The sequence below is a fragment of the Drosophila virilis genome, chromosome 4 (assembly GCF_030788295.1).
Source record: "Drosophila virilis strain 15010-1051.87 chromosome 4, Dvir_AGI_RSII-ME, whole genome shotgun sequence".
Classification (NCBI taxonomy): Eukaryota; Metazoa; Arthropoda; class Insecta; order Diptera; family Drosophilidae; genus Drosophila; species Drosophila virilis.
The window spans coordinates 15756161-15779770 of NC_091546.1; the positions used below are offsets into that span (position 1 = coordinate 15756161).

At 38.7% G+C, this 23610-nt stretch overlaps 1 long non-coding RNA gene across 1 annotated transcript in view; it reads right to left on the reverse strand.

The window, feature by feature from the left end:
- LOC138911284 (uncharacterized) overlaps nt 1–23610 on the reverse strand; it is a 223617-nt gene that overhangs the window by 169182 nt on the left and 30825 nt on the right. Inside the window, exon 2 of the long non-coding RNA XR_011416767.1 lies at nt 11088–11117. This is a non-coding gene — a long non-coding RNA (uncharacterized lncRNA). The remainder of the gene's footprint in view (nt 1–11087; nt 11118–23610) is intronic.

Sequence of the window (23610 nt, forward strand, 5' to 3'; positions counted from 1 at the left end):
GATCATACCATTTTTGCTACAATTATTGGCAATGGGTATGTTTTGGTTTTATGAACTTACTCACCTTTATTTCAATTGAACTATGTTACCAACTTCCTGCAGATCTCATTTTTATCTCATATCAATAACTTAAGCAAAGTTGCTTTGGGAAAGATCTTCTTTACATTTAAGGCCCCTTAGATTTGATGTCATCAAGGAGTTTATATTTTAAAAACTTCTTAAACTTTTCAGTTCTTACGAAATGTTTGCCTAAATTAACACTGTCAATTCCAGGCATCAATTTGGAGCGTGGCTCATAAATTTGAAAGTACAAAACAGCTGCAGCTGCAGACGCTGTATCTCCCGCCCCCACCCCCTCTCTCGACCCTCTCTCTTTGCAGTGCGTGCTCCCCAGATGTATTGACGGTTGGTCGAGGGGGCGGTGCGATAGAATGGGCGGGTTACAAATATGAATAATGTAAATACGGCAAAGAGCAGAACTATAAAATTAGCACGAAGTGCGCCCTAAACTAATTGCATTAATATGTCAACATGCCGAGTTGTCTGTGAATGAGTGCGTGTGTGTGAGTGTTTGTATGTGTGTGTGTGTGTGTGTGTGTGTGTGTGTGTGTGCTGAGTGAGTGCACGGCGCACTACTTAAGATTACACAACAGCCAACAGCAATTTCGAAAAGTACTTAAAGTTTATTTATTTTGCGTCTGCTCGACACGCAAACATAAAAACCAAAAAAAAAAAAAAAAAAATAGAAAATTTGATGAGACTTTGAGAGAGAAATAGAGAAACAGATCAAGTGTGAAGGAGAGGGCGAATCGCTGAAGAAGCCGCAAATTAATTCAGTTGCCAAGTGGGTGGCAACGTTGTCGAGTAAAAATATTTTCTTTTCCGATTTCAAATATGAATTTTGTATTTGTCTATGGTAAAATGGCTTCAAGTGCCGCCGTTCGCACAGACAGCGACATCCCCCGCTCTCCTCACACACACACTCCCCTCAAATGTTATTGCTTGCAACTTGCATTAGGATTTTTATGATTTATGCGACTGCGATCGGTCCAAAATCAACACATTAGCAGAGTGGAGAGAGAGCACGCGAGGCCTTTGAAGTGCCTCACGTTTGGGGGGGTAAGCCAAAGAAAAAAATGATGTGATAATTTGGCAAAATATAAAAACAGCAATTAAAAATGCATTTGAGTGTGAATTGCAAATGCTGCTTTTTTATCAACTAGACATTTATACCCTGTAAAAACAGAGAGGTTTAAAAGGGGTATAAATGTGCTTGTCGCAGAGGCTAGAAATGCTAAAGGCTAGAGAAAAAGACTTATAAAAAGTAAAAATAAATGGAATAATAATTAAGAAAAGCAACAAAACAAGTTGTAGCACCTGTTAAGTTTGCGAGTTTGCAGGGTATACGGTAGTCGTATACTCCAGACTTGAGCACTGTTGTTTGTTCTGTTCTGTTGCTGTTTAAAAATGGTGTCTCTGACACATAAAACAACATGAGCATGAAAAATGAAATTTATGCATTTTTTTGAAAGGGTTAATGGGGCGTATGCGCTATACGTTTCGTTATGCTGCATTTTGCGTTGAGCAATCGATCATTTAATATTTTTTATGTTCCTAGAGTGGTTTTTTAGTGCAAGCTGCGATATATATACATATGGAGAGCACAAAGATTTTAAGATATATGTTTAGTCTTGTGTTTATTTTAAAGTCTTTCACTCTGCTAAGCATTATATCAAGTACTTCCCATTGCATCCACATAAATCTGTGTAATTTACAAAATATCCGTCTGCGTATCGAAATGAAAATAAACGATCTTTTGTGGCCGCCCACAATGATGAGAATAATACGGAAACTGGGCGCTCTCTACACCAAATGTAATAAAACAAATTGTGGCTTATTGAAGTAAGAACAAATTGTATAAAGTATATATATATATAGATATATATATATATGTATAAAGTTGGGCATTCGAAGTTTTGCTAATTAAACTTAATACTGACAAATGATGGCATTGGACATTGTCAAGAAGCTGCCGCGCGCATGTCGCGGGTCTGCGCTTTTGGGTTCCACATGATGTTACCCCCGAAAGTGTTGACAGATCTGTGGATGCCGCATGTGTCGATGTTGCCGCCTCCGCTGATGGCGACGCGACTGCGACTGCCCCTGCTACTGCTGCTGCTGCGACTGTAAATGATGCATGTTTAATTGCCGGCGCATTAATTAAATTTTGGTAGAGCGTGGTGTTTCTTTCAATGTGTGTGTGTGTGTGTGTGTGTGTGTGTGTGGCGTGCTCTCATTTGCATATAGTGTGGCGCATTGTTTTTGTTGTTGCGGCTCTTACAGATATGCCCAATAAGTCTGTCAATGCTGCTGCGATCAATTGACTTGACATCAAGTTCCATTTTTCTTGGGAAATTTTTCGTGTGACAGCAGGCAAAAGTGAGAGGCGCCAAATAATATTTGGACAGATATAGCTTTATGCGATAGGAACTAGAGTATACTATGCTTAGCTGCCTCAATAGTTGAGTGCACCTTGAATATAGCTATAGATACAATAATGATATAACAACAAGCTATCTTAATTTAATGGCCTCACTTCTTTGAATTCCAACTAACTAACCAACTCGCAACTTAGTCTAAGCTAACTCAACTCAACTATCAGTCAAGCAGAAGTCAAAGGCCGCGTCTGGCGCTGCCCCACTCATAGATACATTTGTATCTGACGCTGCTATCGCTTGGCGATTGTCGCATGATTAATTATACAAATAATGCGCATCAGCCGCAACAGCAGCAGCAGCAGAAATAGCAGCCGCAGGCATAGCCGCAACAATAGCAACACCTTGAATGTGCCACGCCTTGAATCGAATGAGTGTATGATTGAATGAATGAATAAATGAATGCATGAATAATTGTTAGAGGCCGCAAAGCATATGGCAATAGCTCGAAATGTGAACTCATCCCTCGCTCGAGCCGCTTGTTCGTCTTATCGCCTTGTCTTGGGCCTAAGATGACATTAACAATGTTTTTGTTATTGTTGTTGTTGCTGTTGTTGCTGTGGCGTCTGTCTGCGTATTTGGTCTGTGATTCACTTTGGTATACAATTTATACAATTTATCTGGGCCTGGATTAGCCCGACATCCAGACAAACGCACCCACAAAATCCTTTTCCACTTGACTCATTAGGCGCGCATTGATATGCCGAGCCGCATCATCATCATCATCATCATCGTCGACATCATCATCATTATCCTTCATGTCATCATCATTGCCATCGTCATGAGCAGCAGCCAGCGGTAAGCAGCATCTTCTGCTGGTCGCATGATTTGCATTAATTTGGCAAATGCTGTCGATGAACGAACGCGTCCGATAAGCGCTGACATGGCCAGATCCGATCCGTTGGCCATTAATTAGCCCACGCCATGACGGCGCATAATAAATTACCAATTCATTTCGGGCTTTAGCATATTGTTGTTGTCACTCCTCTTCTGGTTGCTGCTGCTGTCGCTGTCTGATTTGCTTTCGCTGTGGCCGCAAAGCTTTCCATGTCCAACAAGTAAACTGCATTTCGCGCCACAACTCAAAAAAAAACAACGACAACGAAAAAAAAACACATTCCGAGCTGGCCAATTTTGGACATAAAGAACTGTTTTTGTTTGGAAACCCGTGTTAATTGAATTTCGATTGGATTTTGGTTTGGCTTAACTAAGAAGATGTGAGTGTATCCGCACTTGCATTATAAGCTTTAGCAGACTATTCAAGCAACAACTCGACTGTTCAAGAATATATATACTATATTATATTATCCCGTTTTCCTATTTCCTATTTCCGTTTTTCCTATTATCTGTCAGATACTTAGCATAAACAGTTTTGATAGAGAACAATGCAATTCAAAATATTTGATTAAAACAATTTAAATTTGACAAGAAAGCAACATGTTGAAAAAATTCTACACTTCCTCTTTAGCATTTCCCGTAGCTCCGCCTTTTGTGGAGCTGCATCCATCGATAACTGCGACTGTTGCCCGGGCAACGGCCTATCCTCTTAGGAGCACTCGACTGGCGCCTTGACAATGGGCAGCTAATAATGCAATCGATATTAAATTAATTAATATAATCTCTTTGGTCGCAGCACAAACTCAAACTTCTCTCTATATATAAACTAATACTTTGTCTGCATTTAATGCCAATTTCACGCTCGCCGGACCGTAAGGCAGAGTTAGCTGCACATTGGAAACCGCCAATATTTAGCTTATCGCTCCGCGGAAAGCCAGCAGCAATTAAAGGCCAATAAATTAGTTGAAAATGTGCAACTGGGAACACTGTAACTGAGGCCACCAACAGCCGGGGGCTTAAGCTGCCTTAACGTGTTTTATAGCTGCAAAGAAGTCACGTAAATACGTAGTAAAAGATGGCTGAGGTCATAATTAACTGGAATATCAGGAAATTAAATATACTTCAATAATATCTATGATCAGCATTTACATCTAAGTCGATGTGGTCTTATTCCATTTATAATTTCTGATTAGGTACAAGGTATTCCCTAGTATTTGTATTTGTATCTCTTTTTCTATATATCTCTTTATGTCTACCTATATGTATCTATAACTGTATCTGTTACCCTTACTAGCCTTAACCTTACCTTTCTGCAACTACAGCTGCATTTGTTACTGTAGGTGCATCTCAGAAGTGCCTCTCAGCCAATAAGGATCACTGCAAGCTGATTGTTTTCCACTTTCAAAAACTTTGTGTGCGCACATAAATCAATAAGACAAAATAACTGTAAGCTACATAAGGATGTTCGGGCAATAAACGTAATTCTTCAAGCGCGTTTGTTGTTATGGCCATCACTTGCTTGAGAAAGGCTGAACTGAGACAAAGTCCGCTGATAAGATACTTGTAGCCCAGATACTTGCAGCTAGACAGAGTCGTAAAGGGCTGGCCAGATGAAAAGATACTTTGCAAACTCTAAATAGAACGTCCGAGATACATAAGGCAACAACTGTTGTCACGCTCAGGTAGCGAAGCTCCAAAGACCGAGACTCATTCATAAAACCGTTTGGAGAGCAAAGCGTGCAACAACGGGTCGCACGTATCTCTCTGTCTGCCTCCTGTGAAAGTGTGAAACGTGTCCGAGTGGAATGCCAATGAATTTCTTTTCGCTTGCTGCCGAAATGGCCTGACACTTGACGTTGCCAAACATGAGACAATCTGCTAGAGGAGCGAAGCGGCTGCAGCGGACTGCAACGGCAGCAGCAGCAGCAGCAGGAGAAGGAGAAGGCGGAGTTACAGTCGGCGGAGTTGAGTTACGCGCATGCAATGGCCATAAATAAATGCGAAATGCATTAAACGGCGAGGCAGCAGCAACAACAGCAACAAGTATGAATATTGCAATCGGGTCTAAGCGACTGAGTAATACCCGCTTAAACTTACCGAGAAATACCCAAAGAGATAACACTTATTGAAGAGAGATTTACAAAAGCCCGCCAGTATGTATTATTGGCCAAATAAACACAACTATATATATTCCACATTTCAGATATTTAGCTTAAATTCATTTTTCACTTTTCATACGAACCAATATACTCTTTAAACATTTTGTGAAAGGGTATGAAAAAACTGTTGTAGTGTGCCCAACGCACGTCGACGTAATTAATTAAAGCATTAAGTGCTAATTTTACGACAACTCGATTTGTGCGTCAGCTTCGGCCCCAGCGGGCCCTTGTCAACCCGGCCTGTGGCCCCTGCCCTTCCGTCTCCAAACGCAATTTGCATGCTGCCATCAAGCTATCGGGCCATCGGAATTTGGCAGCCAAGTAGGAAGCGAAACGTCTCGTCGGCTGTCAGCGGCGACAGGCGACAGTCAGAGCCAAAAACTGAAACAAGTTGCCCCCCTTCCCCGCCCTCCTTCCCACCTTGCCGCACCAATAGCCCCTCCCCTCATATATATCAACATACGTTGCCCGATCTGCGATACCCCAGCGATGCCCCAGCAAAAACAACAACAACAAAAACAACATTTGTTCAACTTTTCAACTGTCGCCAAGATTTCCATCTGACTTGCTGTTCGTCTGCCTCTTCTTCTTCTTGTTGGATGTTGGCTTTTGTTGTTGTTGTTGTTGTTGTTGTTGCTGCTGCTGTTGCATCCTCCCTGGTACATCGTCGCAGTTTGCACTTCATATTTTCAGCGGCCTTTGTTTGCTTTGATGTTATTTTTGGTAATACAAATAGTACGAGTAAGGGAGGGGGGGGGGGGGGGGGGGCGGTGTCGCATGAAGAATGCTCGTTTGTTGTTGCTGTCACACCAAGAAGTTACCCGGCAATTAATCATATGCATTGCTTTCTTCGCCTGTCCAGACACTTTTGAGTTCTTCTTCTGCTACTTCTTGTTCTTCGTGTGCGCATATTGATGCCAAATCAAATGGGCATGTGAATGAAATGACAACTACTAAGAAAATAGAAAAGAAAAAAATGCTAAAAAAAATACATTCCTTTGCGACCGAGCAGACAATTCGTCTTAAACTATCAAAATTGTGCTCAGCTTTTGTAGTTATTTCTTAAATCTCTATATTTAAAGCTGTCTGTCCTGATTGACTGACTGACTGACTCACTGACTGACTGATTGGTGATCACAAGGTGCAAGTCAATTTGGCATCTACAATATTATTTATCGTCAATATTCACATATGGAAAATGGTACGCTCAAATATCTTTTCATGCCCTCAAATTTATTTATTGATGATTATAACTTTACTAAACATTTCATGCTAATATAATCACATGCTTATTTATTGCTAATATTACTCCTTTAAAGGTTCGCTCTATTCTATTTCTGTATGTAAATGTATCTTAAACTGATTATATCTAATATGTGCCTGTCTTTTTACTCACTTCAAATGCCAACTTAGCAGCCCCCACATTCTTGACTATAAAAATCTTAGCGTATAGCTAGTTGCTTTGACATTTAGCAACAGCAACAACAACAACAACAGCAAAAATAGGAACAACATCATGAAATGCTTTATGTACAACAATGGGCCATGGGGCTAAGCCCATGCGAGAGGCTAACCAGAAGAAATGAACGGAAATTTATCAGCTGCATTGTTAGTTTTTATGCCTTATAGACGCCTATTAAAGGATTATAAATGATGGGCTATCTTTTTAAAGGGTGCTTAGCAGGGATTTTATTTCATGCGATTGTGAAGAGGATTTGCGGCTGAATTTAAAATTCAGTTAATGGGAATCAAGCCTAAAGTAAGCGATTTATTGCAGCTCTCTGAAGTGAGCTGAAATTATTTCAAGTTTATTTAATGCTATTTTTTTATGGTATTTGCTGCAGCTGTGTATTAAATATTTTAATATATCAGTTTGATCGATGGCCATAAAATGGAATTTTCCTGATGCCATTTTTGTGCGAATTCGTGCAATTAAAATGGTTTCAGGCGCAAGAGCAGATACATTTTTCGCTTGCTCAGGTAAAGAACCATTAAAATGTAACACAATAGTTGCGAAAATGTCTATAATTACACGAAATGGCCAGGCCGGCGATAGAGGAACAGGGGAATAGACAAGCGAGGGGAGGGTGTTGCTAACGGCACATCTTGAATGCATTGACTGCATTTCCGATTCACCAATTGTTCAGCTATGCGCAGGATGTGCAGGACACGAGTGTTGGTAAATAATTGGTTATGGGTCTGGCCGATCCCACAGGCCAGACAACACTGAGGTTGAGGGTAGCAACAGTATCAGCAGACGATGGGTTGCGAAAGGGAGTTGGTGGGGAGAACAAATAAAATATATTTATATATAGCAAAATATATGCCACTCGACTTTTCCCACCGATTTGTCCGTGCATTGCTCTGCCTGTCATTTCTTCGCTTTGATTTCTACATTTTTATGCACGCATTTCCAGTTTGACGTCTGTCAGATGCAGATACATTTTCTATCATTTAATGCGTACGTATGTGTGCGCGTGTGTGTGTATCTTTTATTTAATTATTGTTGTAAATTCGTTCAGCAATATCATAAATTTCATAGCATCACACACACACACACAAAACAAATTCCTTGATGGGCGTCGCTTATTTAAGAAGTGCCCAACAAAATGTCGTTTATTCCCAAATATTTACGCACACAATTTTGTAAAGGGCTTTCAAAAGCTATCAACAGCTTAGGAAAATTATAGGAAAATTAGCAAAAACAAAAAAACAGAAGAATTTTATCTTGAATTTTTCTTTAAATAAATCCCCATTTTTATTGCATGGAAAGGAAAATATATGTTCCAGATGGAAGTGTTGAAAATGCTCTAAATTATAATTAATAATTGTTTACAGAAAATTATTTTTAAAAACTTTTTTTATAATCTTTGATATCAAAACAAAGTTCCGAATCGATATTTAATGAATAAATAACCCACCTAATGTGATACGCATTGCTGCAAGCTCTTAAGAGATCTGTAGATCTCTAGAAATATAAACAGGAATGGATTTTTATATAGATTGTGTAAATAATAAAGTTTTTGGTAAAGTTCAGGCATGAGAACTAAAAGGAATTTAACATCTTGACAATTAACACACAGTTGAGCGAGAGAGAGAGAGAGAGAGAGAGAGAGAGAGAAAGATTGCGAAATACTGGACCAGACCTCTATAGACCCGCCAATTCCAAGTTAAAAATGAAAATAATAATATACTTCCATGTAATTCATATTAATAGACTTTGTGTAAACGTAAATAATTAAATTTTGTTCTCTTACAATTCCCGCTCTAATTTTCGCTTCTCACACGCCCAAAGAAACCCACACAACAGATCACTTCCGTATGCGAAACATGCAAAATTGTTGAATTTCAGCAACCTTCATTAATATTCATTCCAGTAATGCTCAAAGTGAACTTTAAAATCTTCGAAAAATGTTCTTAAGTGATCTTCACTTGTATTCCTTGGGGACAACCGCAGAGTGGATTAAGTAATGAACTCACATCTCGACTGCACAACAACAACAACAACAGCTGCGTGGGGCAAGTGGCAGCAAAGTAGCTGCTATTAAAGAGTCTCCACTTAAGCTGCTGTGTTTGTGCAACACCCCCAACAACAGCAACAGCAACAACAACTGTGGAATGTTAATGCGCCAGCCAAAAGCTACAAACGTCGCCGAGTCATTAGGCACAGACGAGGTGCGTGGCACGGGGTGTGTGGCGCGGGGCATGGGGCTGAGACCCCACTCATGTCGCTCTGTCACAGCGAAAGGTGTTTCAGCGGGGCGCAGCAGAGTGGCAGAAGGTGCGCATCAATTTTGAAACATTTTTTATTTTTGTTGTTCTTTTCTTTTTTGAAACATTTTTGCCGCCAAATCGATGGCACGCCCCCGCGCTATTATGTGTAGCCTCCCCCGCCCGTCAACCAGAGATTTCAGCTGTGGCCACACAATTATCCGTAGCAGCATCCGTCAACACGAGCGCAGATCCTCTACAGAACGAGTTCTGGAACAGTGTTAAGTAATGAGTTAATCTGCGCAGCCTTCGCATGATTAAGTGCTTCAAGCAGCGTTGATTTGTCTGTGAGGAGGGCGCATGGTTACGTGGACGGACTGGGGGGGAGAAGTTGCTGATGTGGCCTGTAAATAGAAACATTTTGTTGCCTCGTCTCGTCTTGACTGATGAATTATGATTGAAGCTGCCTGAAAATGCACGAACATACGAATGCAAACGAGAGTTTGACCTTGTTTTAGATACCCTGTAGCTTAAAGCGGTTGTATATGTGAGACAATTACGGAAGAGCTACAAACTTTGCATATTTTGAAGTAGTTTACACATGTCTAGTTTTAATTTCAAGCTCCCGATTTTTAACTGGGAATAACAATCAAGTCTTCCTCATTTTATTAAGTAATATTCATAAGGAATAAGGTATTGTGTATAAAACTAAAGTATCTTCTAGTTAAGCTTTTCATCCCTAGGCATCTTCTAGTCTAGTCGTCCGCAATTCTTCCATTAATATTCACAAAAGACATTGGAGTTCTACAAATAGGGTATCTAATAGTTGAGCATCTCAACCCTAGACTTTTTCTGCATGTTTTCTCAAGGATTTATCGCGTAAATTAAGTTAATGTGGCAAAGATTAAAGAGCGCGCTGTGATCATTTAACAACTGGAATTGTTAGTGCTGCAAGTTAAACTTATCTTCAGCGCAGTTAGGCTACCAGTGTTGTTGAGCGTGCGGCAGACTGTTGCTTTGGCGTGAGTTAAAGTGGGTTAAATCAAAAGCCGTTTTTGACGTCGCAACATAACGGCTTATCAATATGATAAATTACGATACAGATATCGTATAGCTCGTACTACGCCCGCTCGTATCTATGTAGGTGAAAGTGAAAACGGTAGCCACCGGCTCTGATTGACATAATTGGGCTTAACGTATAAGTCCGAAAGACACAGAGAAACAAAAATACAACACACAGATATCGCATTCGTTTATAGTTTATGATCGTTCAGACAATGATCAATTACAATGAGCAATCTGAATCATAAATATTGTCAGTTTGACATTATGAACAGAGACGAGAAAAAAAAAATCAGAAACAGAAACTCAAAATGCGATACACATTTTTTTTTGCGTTGCTCCGACCCAAACCCCAATTAAAATTGTGATTATGATGAGGCACACAGAGCAGAAAGAAACACAGCTACAGAGAAACAGAGAGGGAGAGAGAGAAGCGGGAGAAGCAAAGTCGCTCTATAATGCATACTGGTACTTGTATATTTTGAGGAAGGTGAACACACAACGAGCCATAAATTATAATTATCGACGAGATTAACTCTTTGCCGTAGCACTTAACGCCGATGACACATGCGCCGAGAGTTTGTCCACAAACCCCCAAGCCCAACAAGCCAAAGAGTTGCCTCTTCTTGGTGAAAGAAACCCAACCGCAGATAAGCAGCAAAGAAGACACTAAATCGTATGCGATAGCAGAAATAACAACAGCAACAAAAACTCAGGAGAAAAAACAATTTAGACAAAGTGGTTATCAACTATTAGATACCCTGTAAGTTCAGAGTATTAAATGAGAGAAACTAATAAAAAGAAGTTTGATGTATCGACTTACCGCATATATTTTAACTGAAATATACAGCATCTGAAAGAATATAAATTGTGTAAGTAAAATGTTTTATAGAAGAAATATAATTTATCACTATGTAACTTAATCCATTATTATTCTTATTAATATTTTTATTATTATTAATATTGATTCTAATGTTTTTGTGCGATTAATAATATTATTAATATCTTTCTTCACAAACATATTGTTAAAAATATTTCCACCACAGATTGCCCTTCAAGACCATTTGTGTTCTTTGCGTATGCAACAGTCTTCGTAAGCGATAAATATTTTGATATACCCTGTAAAAAATAAATTTCCTGATAATTTCATACGGCATAAAAACATGACACATGCCTGGTTGAAAATTAAAAAAAAAAAAAAGAAAACAGAGTAAATAATGCATTCAAAATGTTGCAGGGCTTGGTAAAAAAAAGCTGCATTATACATTCCAGGTTTTTGTTGTTAATATTGTGTGTTGTTGTTTTTATTCTTTGATATGCTCTTCTTTTTCGTTTTTTTTTTTTTTGGCGATAACTTAAGGGAGACAATGTGGCAAGACGTTGCGACGGCGTTGTCGGCATTTTCATTGATATCTCTCGCAGTGGCAAACGAACGAACGCAAGAAGCTCAAGAATTTATGACCCCCTGTGGCTTTATCGACGCCTCTGTCATGGCAACCCTCGCACAGCGATTGACAAAGCGAATGAAAGATCCAGCAACAATAACAACAACAACAACATTGTCACAGCTCCATAAAAAATAAAAGAGGATGTTTCTTAAGTCTGTCTGAATTTTGCCAGGGTAATGCACAAAGGTCTTGTTACCATTTCCCATGCCCAATCGAGTGTGTAGAATGTACCCAGTGCTCACTGTACCCACTTCATTCAGCACACACACATTTCATTCATTGCTGTGATTTGAGACGCCTGCAGTCGCTCGCCTTTTGGTAAATTTCAATTTTTTATAGATGTCGCGGGTCGTTGACGCTCTTGACCCTTACGAGCGAGCAGATAGCAGCCTATACCTTCCCTTCTCCTTCATCTCTATCCCAATCGACAGAGTCTGTCCTCTATCGAAGCCCTGTCTTATCGGGCAACCAAAACAAATGTATGATTTGTGCCAAGTTTGTTTTTGTTTTGTTGTCTGTGTGTGTGTGTGTTTGTGCTTCCCTAAGACGACGCGATTTATGGCTGCAGATCCCCAACTTAATGCTTAATTATTGCAAATTGCATATCGAGTCGCCGAGGCTCAATAAAAATTAACACGAATTTTCGTTAGCCAGCGAATTTCTGCATAATATTTTAATTAGTGCAGCGGCCATAAAAAAAAACACAACTCTCGTGTAGCGTTAAAATAAACCCAAAGATGTGGCAACTTAACGACCTGCCAGTAGCAGGTTCCTCAGAGCCAAAGTGTGTGTGCGTGTGTGTGCACACACTTAAGTACTGCTTGGATGGCCCATGGTAGGCGACTAAAAATAAAATGTTTAAACGCGCGTTAAAAATCGTCTTAAAACAACGCACATTAACTTCCAACATAAAAACGATCGTGTGGGCTTAAGAGTTGGGCATTTCCCTGCTGGCGAATAGCTTTCCAACGGTTTCATGCTTAAGCACACGAGCTGAAAGCGCGACTTAAACCTGTGCTTAAGCTTGAAGTGAACACAAGTCGTAGGCGATAAAAGGCCTTAAAATGATGCAAAAGCTTTAACCAAACACAGTCAGGCATTTATCTGGAAGCACATGGTGCACATTAACAAGTTCATTAAGAACAGCTTAAAGCTCTTCACATTTGCTCGAAAATAGCTTGAAAAACCTACAACAGCTTAAAGTTAGCATAAACCTTCAGTCTGGCCTGTTTAAGTAAGCCCAACACTCAGAGAAGCATGATTTAATATGATAAGACCCTAACAAAGCACTTTAATATTATTCTAAAACTTATTTTCAAAAGCTTACTTTAATGTAAACGAGCTTTTTCAACAACTTTGTTAATTTAAAGCTATGTAAATAGATTTAAAATAGTAAAAAGCTATAGGCAAGATTTTTTGCATTGCCTAAATGCAATTAGGCAAAACTTAAGCTAAAGCTAAACTTAAAAAAAATCTCTACTTGTGGCTGCTCCTCTTTTGAAGCTAATGTCATTTTAGCTTTATTTTTATCCTTGACACTTTTGCCCCTTTATGCTGTGTGTGTGTGTGTGTTTTTTCCGCTTCGACTGTCTCAAGTCTGCTGTATTAGAAGCGTTTATGCCGCATGCCCAGCTTCTTGGAAGTCTCTAACAATTCAGCAGTCTCTCTGTCTCTCTGTCTGTCTGTCTGTATGTCTGCCTGTCTATTGGTCTGGCACAATGGTAGTCTGAACCAGGGCCCATCATCATCATCATCATTACCAGTATCAACGCTTCCTGTCTGCGAATGGAAGACAAGTCGCCTGCTCAGCTCGATCGATCGGGTTCGGTATTGGCGTTTTCCAAGTCCCATAATGCCCGCGTCTGCGTTTTAAATTTATAAATTCTCAAATTATCAGTTTATGGCTGCTTTTAGTTTTATGAACCGATCACGTACAGACCATCAATGCCGATGCCGATGCCGATCGCTCGATCTTTAGCTGCGTGCGAATCTTTTTGCCAGTTCATGTTTTTTTTTCTCTCCTTTTTATTCTTTTTCACTCGTTTTATTTGTTTCGCTTCGGTTCGCTCGCCTTATTTTCAGCGCATTTTTTTTTTTATCGACTGCACAACTAATTAAAAAACGCTTCAGTCTCGCATTCGTATGCACAAAACATACTCAAACTCAGACTCATACTCATGCCACAGACTCATACTCCGACTCAGACCCAGCCAGACCCATATCCATTGCCTAGACCCCATTTGCTGGACTGGACAAGATCAAGACCCTGTTTTGGCTTCGGCTGCCTGAAGGGCTATCATGTGTAGCTGCGTGGCGCTTTTAGTTTGAAATTTAACAAATTATTTAATGATAGATGGTTGTTAAATTGTTGGCTACGCTTATATAACCCAGGCATCATTAGCTCTGGGGGTATTAAGTGATTATAGGACTTGCCCGATCATTCTGACCGGTCACTCCGAATGCATTTAATGCACTTAAATTAGTTCTTCGCTGATCGTTGCCCATGTGTGGCATATGCAGTAGCTGGCCTTAGGCATAAGCAGCTGACTCTACGTATAAATGTACAAGTAGCAACATTAATATGATTCAAATATCAAAAGTAAATGTCAAATATTATAAAATTAAATTCCCAAAGGTTTTCTGCCATGACTAATACGCATTTCCTTCTATACGAATAATAAAAAAAATTAAGTTCCTTTTTATGTGAAATTTAATATTGAGCCAGAAATAAAAGTCAAGCCAATCCTATTAAAATCTAGCAATTAAAACTAATGAAATTAAAAGTCAATTAAACTTTAAACTTGGTCAAATAAAATCAGTGCATAAAATATTCATAAATTAAGCACAAAAGATCAACATTTCAATAAGGCAAAAGCCATGCATTAGTTCCTTTTTTTGTTTTGTTTTATTTTGTACTATACTCGTATTATATTGCATAATTAAACATTAATATTGACATTGGCTCATTGTGTGTGTACGACAAATGCAAGCGATATATTGGGTAAGAATGCACGACTGATAGATTCCCTATATTGTCTCATTTGTTTAGTTTAAGTTTTCATTGAATAAGCCATTTTCTGCGGAGTACGATTTTGTGTTCGATAATCGATAACTTGCCTGCTTTCCAAGCAATCGATATCGAAATCCTGTTTTCGGAGCAAGCCTCTTAAGTTTCAAGAACTCGAGCCACAAAACTTGGCATGTAGCTTCTAGAATAGTATATACAGACGAAGTATCTTTCATTTTGGTTGGTAGCAGAAGGTTCACTTGTACTTGTTGCCTTTTTATTCGTTCGTAATGCAATTTTTGGAATCGATAAATAATGTGCCAAAATATACGTGTTTATCGAATAGTTTCCAGATGAATTCACACATATTTTTAAGAGGCTTAGATGCTCTCAACTTTCTGTCGGTACCACACACAAGCCTCTAAATATTCGTTACTCTCTTTGGCCAGCTTTTTACAGTTACAGGGTATTTTGGTAATTATTTAAAATAGGCTCATAAATTAGTCTCGTATTTGCAGCGTTTGTAACAAAAATTTCATGGACCTTAAATTGAATACTGTTGATAACTATTTATCAATATTTGTATTTTATGGCATTTAATTAATATTTTCAGTAGTCAGCGACCACCGACGGCGCGTTTGATAACAGCGCATTCAAATTCATTGAATGGATGTTTTTTCCCCTCCCTCTCTCTGTGTGTGTGTGTGTGTGTGTGGGCGTTTAAATACAGCTCATACATGAGCTTGAAAATGTTTCGAAATCAAGATAATCATATAGAGTGGATTCATTAAAACGAAATATGAGCAACAGCAACAAAAAAAAAAAAAAAAACAAAACAAAAGACCGCCGTTTTTATGGAGCTGCTCGCACAGCTGCTGGCGGTCCACACACACGCCCTGCCCCCTCCTACCCACCCCTCTCTGTGCTGCCCGCCCCCACCAACACTGTGTTTGTGGCAAATAGTTTTGTAGATTTCTATCGACGCCCTGTGAGTTGTTTTGGTAGCAACAAATAAACAGCAGGCGGCATAAATGCAACCCATATATCCATATATGTATGAACATATATATGTATCTGTATCTGAAAATGTATCTGTATCTGTATCTAGCTGTGTATTTTGTTCATGCATTTGTATATTTCGGTATAATTAATTACATATTTCAATTGTGTGACATTTGGCTTACGAAATTTTAATTCTCTCAATTTTTTTTTTTTGTTTAAACATTTTTTATGCTTGTTGTTCAGTTTTTTTTTTATTGGACAACTACTGCGCCGCGGGTTTAATTATGCCTCGCATTGGATTTCTATACACACATACACACAGTGCTCAATTTAATGTATACTTTTTACAATAGTTAGGCACTTCATGTTTATTGAATATTTCATTCAACGCAGAGCATAACATAAGTGTGCTGCTGAGTCAGTCGGCTAGAACTCATTCACATTCTTTAGAAGCTCAAAAAAGTTATTCAAAATAAGAAATCATAAGGTATTTATTGTCTTGGAAAACAAACATTATTTCTGCTATTTTCTACCTTTTGGGCTTCCTGCCTCTATCAAATCTGAGCACCGATTTTTTAGTCGAAATTCATGTTTAAATCTTACGCCAAGATTCGTATATAGACATGGGTCAAAACTTATCACCCCCATAAGTCGGTCAAATCTCATCCGATTTTCACGAAGCTTATCTTTTTCTTAATGGTTTTCCCTCTATATTAATCTGGCATTCAAATCTGAACACCGATTTTTTAGTCGAAATTCATGTCCAAATCTTACCCCAAGATTCGTATATAGATATGGGTCAAAACTTATCACCCTCATAACTCGTATATAGACATGGGTCAAAATTACCACCCCCATAACTCAGTCAAATCTCATCCGATTTTCACGAAGTTTGACTTTTTCTTAATGGTTTTCCCTCCTTATTAATCTGGCATTCAAATCTGAACACCGATTTTTTAGTCGATTTTCATGTCCAAATCTTACCCCAAGATTCGTATATAGATATGGGTCAAAACTTATCACCCTCATAACTCGTATATAGACATGGGTCAAAATTACCACCCCCATAACTCAGTCAAATCTCATCCGATTTTCACGAAGTTTGACTTTTTCTTAATGGTTTTCCCTCCTTATTAATCTGGCATTCAAATCTGAACACCGATTTTTTTTTCGAAATTCATGTCCAAATCCTTCTCCAAGATTCGTATATAGACATGGGTCAAAATTTACCACCCCCATAACTCGGTCAAATCTCATCCGATTTTCACGAAGTTTGACTTTTTCTTAATGGTTTTCCCTCCTTATTAATCTGGCATTTAAATCTGAACACCGATTTTTTAGTCGATTTTCATGTCCAAATCTTACCCCAAGATTCGTATATAGACATGGGTCAAAATTTACCACCCCCATAAGTCGGTCAAATCTCATCCGATTTATACGAAGTTTATCTTTTTCTTAATGGTTTTCCCTCTAGATTAATCTGGCATTCAAATCTGAACACCGATTTTTTAGTCGATTTTCATGTCCAAATCTTACCCCAAGATTCGTATATAGACATGGGTCAAAACTTATCACCCTCATAGCTCGTATATAGACATGGGTCAAAATTTACCACCCCCATAACTCGGTCAAATCTCATCCGATTTTCACGAAGTTTATCTTTTTCTTAATGGTTTTCCCTCCTTATTAATCTGGCATTCAAATCTGAACACCGATTTTTTAGTCGAAATTCATGTCCAAATCTTACCCCAAGATTCGTATATAGACATGGGTCAAAATTTACCACCCCCATAACTCGGTCAAATCTCATCCGATTTTCACGAAGTTTGACTTTTTCTTAATGGTTTTCCCTCTAGAATAATCTGGCATTCAAATCTGAACACCGATTTTTAGTCGTAATTCATGTCCAAATCCTTCTCCAAGATTCGTATATAGACATGGGTCAAAATTTACCACCCCCATAAGTCGGTCAAATCTCATCCGATTTTCACGAAGTTTATCTTTTTCTTAATGGTTTTCCCTCCTTATTAATCTGGCATTCAAATCTGAACACCGATTTTTTAGTCGAAATTCATGTCCAAATCCTTCTCCAAGATTCGTATATAGACATGGGTCAAAATTTACCACCCCCATAACTCGGTCAAATCTCATCCGATTTTCACGAAGTTTGACTTTTTCTTAATGGTTTTCCCTCCTTATTAATCTGGCATTCAAATCTGAACACCGATTTTTTAGTCGATTTTCATGTCCAAATCTTACCCCAAGATTCGTATATAGATATGGGTCAAAACTTATCACCCTCATAACTCGTATATAGACATGGGTCAAAATTACCACCCCCATAACTCAGTCAAATCTCATCCGATTTTCACGAAGTTTGACTTTTTCTTAATGGTTTTCCCTCCTTATTAATCTGGCATTCAAATCTGAACACCGATTTTTTTTTCGAAATTCATGTCCAAATCCTTCTCCAAGATTCGTATATAGACATGGGTCAAAATTTACCACCCCCATAACTCGGTCAAATCTCATCCGATTTTCACGAAGTTTGACTTTTTCTTAATGGTTTTCCCTCCTTATTAATCTGGCATTTAAATCTGAACACCGATTTTTTAGTCGATTTTCATGTCCAAATCTTACCCCAAGATTCGTATATAGACATGGGTCAAAATTTACCACCCCCATAAGTCGGTCAAATCTCATCCGATTTATACGAAGTTTATCTTTTTCTTAATGGTTTTCCCTCTAGATTAATCTGGCATTCAAATCTGAACACCGATTTTTTAGTCGATTTTCATGTCCAAATCTTACCCCAAGATTCGTATATAGACATGGGTCAAAACTTATCACCCTCATAGCTCGTATATAGACATGGGTCAAAATTTACCACCCCCATAACTCGGTCAAATCTCATCCGATTTTCACGAAGTTTATCTTTTTCTTAATGGTTTTCCCTCCTTATTAATCTGGCATTCAAATCTGAACACCGATTTTTTAGTCGAAATTCATGTCCAAATCTTACCCCAAGATTCGTATATAGACATGGGTCAAAATTTACCACCCCCATAACTCGGTCAAATCTCATCCGATTTTCACGAAGTTTGACTTTTTCTTAATGGTTTTCCCTCTAGAATAATCTGGCATTCAAATCTGAACACCGATTTTTAGTCGTAATTCATGTCCAAATCCTTCTCCAAGATTCGTATATAGACATGGGTCAAAATTTACCACCCCCATAAGTCGGTCAAATCTCATCCGATTTTCACGAAGTTTATCTTTTTCTTAATGGTTTTCCCTCCTTATTAATCTGGCATTCAAATCTGAACACCGATTTTTTAGTCGAAATTCATGTCCAAATCCTTCTCCAAGATTCGTATATAGACATGGGTCAAAATTTACCACCCCCATAAGTCGGTCAAATCTCATCCGATTTTCACGAAGTTTATCTTTTTCTTAATGGTTTTCCCTCCTTATTAATCTGGCGTTCAAATCTGAACACCGATTTTTTAGTCGAAATTCATGTCCAAATCCTCCTCCAAGATTCGTATATAGACATGGGTCAAAATTTACCACCCCCATAACTCGGTCAAATCTCATCCGATTTTCACGAAGTTTGACTTTTTCTTAATGGTTTTCCCTCTATATTAATCTGGCATTCAAATCTGAACACCGATTTTTTAGTCGATTTTCATGTCCAAATCTTACCCCAAGATTCGTATATAGATATGGGTCAAAACTTATCACCCTCATAACTCGTATATAGACATGGGTCAAAATTACCACCCCCATAACTCAGTCAAATCTCATCCGATTTTCACGAAGTTTGACTTTTTCTTAATGGTTTTCCCTCCTTATTAATCTGGCATTCAAATCTGAACACCGATTTTTTTTTCGAAATTCATGTCCAAATCCTTCTCCAAGATTCGTATATAGACATGGGTCAAAATTTACCACCCCCATAACTCGGTCAAATCTCATCCGATTTTCACGAAGTTTGACTTTTTCTTAATGGTTTTCCCTCCTTATTAATCTGGCATTTAAATCTGAACACCGATTTTTTAGTCGATTTTCATGTCCAAATCTTACCCCAAGATTCGTATATAGACATGGGTCAAAATTTACCACCCCCATAAGTCGGTCAAATCTCATCCGATTTATACGAAGTTTATCTTTTTCTTAATGGTTTTCCCTCTAGATTAATCTGGCATTCAAATCTGAACACCGATTTTTTAGTCGATTTTCATGTCCAAATCTTACCCCAAGATTCGTATATAGACATGGGTCAAAACTTATCACCCTCATAGCTCGTATATAGACATGGGTCAAAATTTACCACCCCCATAACTCGGTCAAATCTCATCCGATTTTCACGAAGTTTATCTTTTTCTTAATGGTTTTCCCTCCTTATTAATCTGGCATTCAAATCTGAACACCGATTTTTTAGTCGAAATTCATGTCCAAATCTTACCCCAAGATTCGTATATAGACATGGGTCAAAATTTACCACCCCCATAACTCGGTCAAATCTCATCCGATTTTCACGAAGTTTGACTTTTTCTTAATGGTTTTCCCTCTAGAATAATCTGGCATTCAAATCTGAACACCGATTTTTAGTCGTAATTCATGTCCAAATCCTTCTCCAAGATTCGTATATAGACATGGGTCAAAATTTACCACCCCCATAAGTCGGTCAAATCTCATCCGATTTTCACGAAGTTTATCTTTTTCTTAATGGTTTTCCCTCCTTATTAATCTGGCATTCAAATCTGAACACCGATTTTTTAGTCGAAATTCATGTCCAAATCCTTCTCCAAGATTCGTATATAGACATGGGTCAAAATTTACCACCCCCATAAGTCGGTCAAATCTCATCCGATTTTCACGAAGTTTATCTTTTTCTTAATGGTTTTCCCTCCTTATTAATCTGGCGTTCAAATCTGAACACCGATTTTTTAGTCGAAATTCATGTCCAAATCCTCCTCCAAGATTCGTATATAGACATGGGTCAAAATTTACCACCCCCATAACTCGGTCAAATCTCATCCGATTTTCACGAAGTTTGACTTTTTCTTAATGGTTTTCCCTCTATATTAATCTGGCATTCAAATCTGAACACCGATTTTTTAGTCGATTTTCATGTCCAAATCTTACCCCAAGATTCGTATATAGACATGGGTCAAAATTACCAACCCCATAACTCGGTCAAATCTCATCCGATTTTCACGAAGTTTATCTTTTTCTTAATGGTTTTCCCTCCTTATTAATCTGGCATTCAAATCTGAACACCGATTTTTTAGTCGAAATTCATGTCCAAATCCTCCTCCAAGATTCGTATATAGACATGGGTCAAAATTTACCACCCCCATAACTCGGTCAAATCTCATCCGATTTTCACGAAGTTTGACTTTTTCTTAATGGTTTTCCCTCCTTATTAATCTGGCATTTAAATCTGAACGCCGATTTTTTAGTCGATTTTCATGTCCAAATCTTACCCCAAGATTCGTATATAGACATGGGTCAAAATTTACCACCCCCATAACTCGGTCAAATATCATCCGATTTCCACGAAGTTTGTCTTTTTCTTCATGGTTTTCCCTCAAGCTCCAGCTAAAAGTATGTCAACATATGGCAACATATATATATATAGTCCAATTTTTACTCCAATTTGATGTGCATATCTCAACTTTTATGCGCTCTTCATATGCCTTTTTCTATCATCAATCATTATATATTACTCTATATTTGTTTATTCCAATGTCAATTCGCAGAACATACTAAATTCTGTATTATATTCCTACCTCAGTAGGTGCATCTATTGTTTCTCCTTTCTCTGAAGTTTTTGCATGCTCTTTTCTGTTGTTTCTTTTTCTCTGTTTTGTGCATTCCGCTTTATGCTGCATTCTTTAACGTTTTACTGACAACTTTTCACAAGCTAAACGAACAAATCTTTTGAAATACATTTTACATATGTACATGTAAATCGACTCATTCCTTTTCATCCTATCAAAATATTTATTGAATTATTAAAAAGGAAAAATGTCAAACTCTTTTTTCATTGCTTTAATTTATGTTCACGCACATTTGAATATATTTGTTAGTTGTAACATTTGTGAGTTCTTTGATTGAATTATGTTCTACTATTGCCTCTTGTTACTGCGACAACCAACCAGCCCTTGTCTTACTCAATCAAAACACGATTCGTTTTGTGGAGTTTATAATTTAAACATAATTCATTATCAAACGCACACACACATAGAGAGAGAGAGACGCACCAGACACCAAATTTTAATTATAGCCATCAGTCATGTTGGCCAACTAGAAGGGGTTGCCTGGCTTAGAGAAGACAAGACAAGATATGGTGGAAGCAAACACTCCTGTACATAAATTTCACACTCAACTCATTTCCTGCTCATTATCATATCCCTATGCGCATTATACAATCTGTAGAGTTAGATGAGCATGCGCTATACGCACAACCAGACACATACACACAGACGAGGCAGACGGACATAATCTTCACCTGGACTCAAAAACATGCAACATGCCACAGAGGCAGACAACAAGCCCAAACCCCAAACCCAGACCCAGACTCAGTTCCCATCTTCCAGTTTCTCATATGTGCTGCCTGCTTGGGCTGTCCAAGAAACCCACTCAATTTGGGTTTGGCTTTGGCTTTGGCTTTGCTTTTGGTTTCGGGCCTTGCGAGTGGGCGGCCAGCGGCGGCGCGTCTTCGAGTCGCCTCGCTTGTCCCTCGGCTGCGAGAGATTTGTGGCGGAGGCGCAGGTTCAGCTTTGCGGGCGTCCCCAGGAGATCTCTGCGGGCAATCAGGCTGTCACAGCCGCTAATTTCAATTATCTTGAGTGTATGCGTACGAGTAATTTGTTGACTTTTGAAAGCCGCAGCCAAAATGTGCGCAAATTTAAGCAAACGCAAACAACCCCCTGCCCCTTCTTTAAATATGTGGAGGAAAACTAAATAATGAATAAATAAATGCGGAAACACTTCTCGCGGCTGGGACAGGGTTGACTCTTCAGACGGTTTTTCTGTGGCGGTAAAGCAGATTCTCGAAATCCGATTAAGAAATTGTCAAGGGAAAGAGTATTTAGTTCATGTAGATATACGGATACTCTTGCAAAAGATAGAGGCATACAAACAGCATGGCATAGTTTATATACCCTATTAACACTTTTCAAACAGACGACCACCCGCAGCTGCCATAAACGGCTTTTGGGTGCTTTTGATTGGCAAATTAGCGAAGATCATAAATTAATTACGAAAGTAAAAGTCATGTTAAATGCTGATGCACTCAAGCGTAGCACTCAAAATGAAATATGAGTACTCGCACGAATACAACTAGAGTAAAGAGTGAACTTTGGCTGGCAATCAAAATGTCATTTCATTTCGTGGGTTAAGTAAGCTAAGCAAATCCGCAATTGAGACGCAACTTACATGTCATTAACATGGGTTTAGGCCCAGCAGACAGCAGACATGACAGACAGAGCGACAGAGAGGGTGTAGAGCGTGAGAGAGAGTGAGAGAGGGAGGGAGGAAGAGACAGTCAGTCAACCAACAATGACATGCTACGACTAAGACAAACATTTAAATGGTTCAAAGCGACAATCCGAGCCGTAAGTCATGACAATATTTTGCCAAAAGGTAGCATGACATGCGACGTTGCCAAAGTTCAGATGTTGTGTGAAGTTTCCAAATGGCTGTTAATCGGCTCTTAAGCCATGTCAATGTTGTGTTGAAGTGAGACAAGTCGTGCAGTGTTGCCAAACTTCTGGGTTTCGTTGGACTGAAGTACGGCAACAGCGCCACAGTCTTATGCTGCAGAGTAAAATGGTAAAGCTAGAGTCTGAGCGGGTCCTAATATAGTATTTTGTTTA